The 2,288-nt window shown below is 47.7% G+C and overlaps 1 pseudogene; it reads right to left on the minus strand.

Moving 5' to 3' along the window:
* Positions 1-513: 513 nt before the first annotated feature.
* On the minus strand, positions 514-1,714 carry LOC144160670 (uncharacterized; annotated as a pseudogene).
* Between the last annotated feature and the right edge of the window lie 574 nt (positions 1,715-2,288).

Raw genomic sequence — 2,288 nt, forward strand, 5'->3', positions numbered from 1 at the left:
CTTGGCAAATTTAGGTCTCCAACCAAAAAGATTTGCCTAATAAAAAACCTTGACATATGTTCTTTCAGCACAGTTAGGTACTCTGGGTTCGCATCTGGAAGCCTGTAACATGCGTACAGGATAAAGCTATGTCCCCAGCAGGACAACTGTACGCACAAGCATTCAAGAGTGCCAACATCAGCTGCAATCGTAGCTTCTATTTCTGGTTTGACAAGGATGGCTACTCCCCCACCTCTGGCAGATCGGTCTTTTCGATACACGTTGTAACAGGGGGGAAATACCTCGTCATCACTAATTTCTTCTCGCAGCCACGTCTCCGTTATCACCGCAATGTGGGGATCATACTGCGTGAGCACGGTTTCCAAGGAATCTTTTTTATTAGTGACACTGCGCATGTTTATGTTAACTAGTCTAAGTTCTTTTCGTTTGTTTGTGTTCCCGCTATTTTTACGCAACCTAGCTGTATTTTTATAGGGAGGGGTGACAGAAGGCATCAGGTCTATATTACATTCCTCAGTTATGTTTGTCGCGGCGTTTGCTTCGCGTATTTGGCCGCCGGCATTCGGTTTCTACGGTATATCGCTTTCTCGCATCGTTTTTTTGAACGGGCACTATATCATTTTTGTCTTCGTCCCAAACGTATTCCTTCTTGTTGATATATAGCTTGTCGTACACCAGCGAGGCTATATCGCCGTTATCTCGATGCGTTTTACAGCTCTGCCATAGTTTTCTTCTGATTTCCCGTACTCTTACAGAGAAATCCTCCCCAACAGAAAAATCAGTGTCTTTTAGTTTGATACACTGTTTCAGAATCTTTGTCTTGTCTCTTGAATCTAGTAGTTTGAGAATCACGGGCCTGACCTTGCCGGGTGATGGCCGCCCGTCTATGAATACGTTCAATTGCCACCGGATCTAGCTCAAGAATGCCCTTTATTATCTCATTGTTCACAGTGGACTCTAGCGACTCGTTTTTCTCTTCTTCTGATTCAGGTAGTCCGTGAACAATGATATTGGATCTTCTGCTTTGATTTTCAAGATCATCAATCCTTACTTCAAGATTGGCAATCTGTTGCTGGCATGATGTGACCTTTATTTCTAAGCTGGCTAATGAATCTAATTTTTTGTCTATATCGGTCAAGCGTTTTTTATTAATCTCCTTGATGTCAGTTGCGATTTCACTAAGTTTCTTTGCTATTTGTTCTTGAGTAGGGCCGGGGTTAGTCTCAATATCGCCACTTAGTAAAAGGATCCTCCTAACAGATGACGCCACATCAAACAATATGCAACATATTCCACAACCGAACAACTGTGGGCACGGCAACACCACCAAGAATGGATCGCTAGAACGAAAGCACTTTCCGTATCGTTTGCTTACCTGTACAAAATACAGGAAGGGATTAGATGCGACCCACATGGTGGTGATGCCGTGGTGCCCAGTGCCAGCCCAGTCCCCAGGAGTGCCTTTTGTAGCCGAACCGGCTGATGACGTCCCCCAGCTACTGGTCACGTGGTGATGGGGTGGTATCTTGGTTTGGAAAACTGATGGGCTTGTGCACGATAAAGCCAGGAGATTGTCAGTCGGTTCGTGGCAGTCGGAGGCGTTCCACTCATGCGACGGCGCAACTTTCGCCGCACCAGCGCATGTTTCGTTGACGATGTGCACCAGGCCAAATATCTGTACAAAATACAGGTAGAGATTAGATGCGACCCACATGGTGGTGATGCCGCCGTTATTTCGTCACTGGCTCTGGTTCGTATACGCTGGGATTCGGCGGTGTCTGTGGTTGTGGGAATAAGGTTTTGGCCGCCCCTTTCTCAAACTCCTCCACCCTCAAGCACGTGGCCATCAATATGTTCTTGGTGGAGTTTGGCACCTTTGTTTTGGTACGTGGGCCACATTTGATGGCTGCCGGTTTTCTCGTCGAAAGATACACAGTGTTCCATCCAGCGAGACTTCGCCGGTTGCTTAGCGTAGCGTCTCGCCTGGGCCGTCTTGTTGCGCACACGAACAAGACCTTCATATCTCTCTCCGTTTGTGATGTAGCGCATGTGCAGCTGCTCGCGCGTCTCCCAGAGGTTGGCAAGATGCTTGACCGGCGTGGGCCAGTATTCGCTCACTTCGGTATTTCGAATGGCGGTCTCCGCCGCTCGGCGCAGCTTCTCTGTAATGGGTAGGTTTCGCTCGCACTTGCCTACGGCCTCTCGAAAGGTATCCCAGTCGACGGGACGCAATAAAATGCTGGTCCAAAATGGTGCCGAAAGACTAAACGTTCCTTGTAAGAATCCCC

Source organism: Haemaphysalis longicornis, unplaced genomic scaffold (assembly GCF_048455015.1).
Source record: "Haemaphysalis longicornis isolate Haplotype H1 unplaced genomic scaffold, Haemaphysalis longicornis Haplotype H1 scaffold_11, whole genome shotgun sequence".
Classification (NCBI taxonomy): Eukaryota; Metazoa; Arthropoda; class Arachnida; order Ixodida; family Ixodidae; genus Haemaphysalis; species Haemaphysalis longicornis.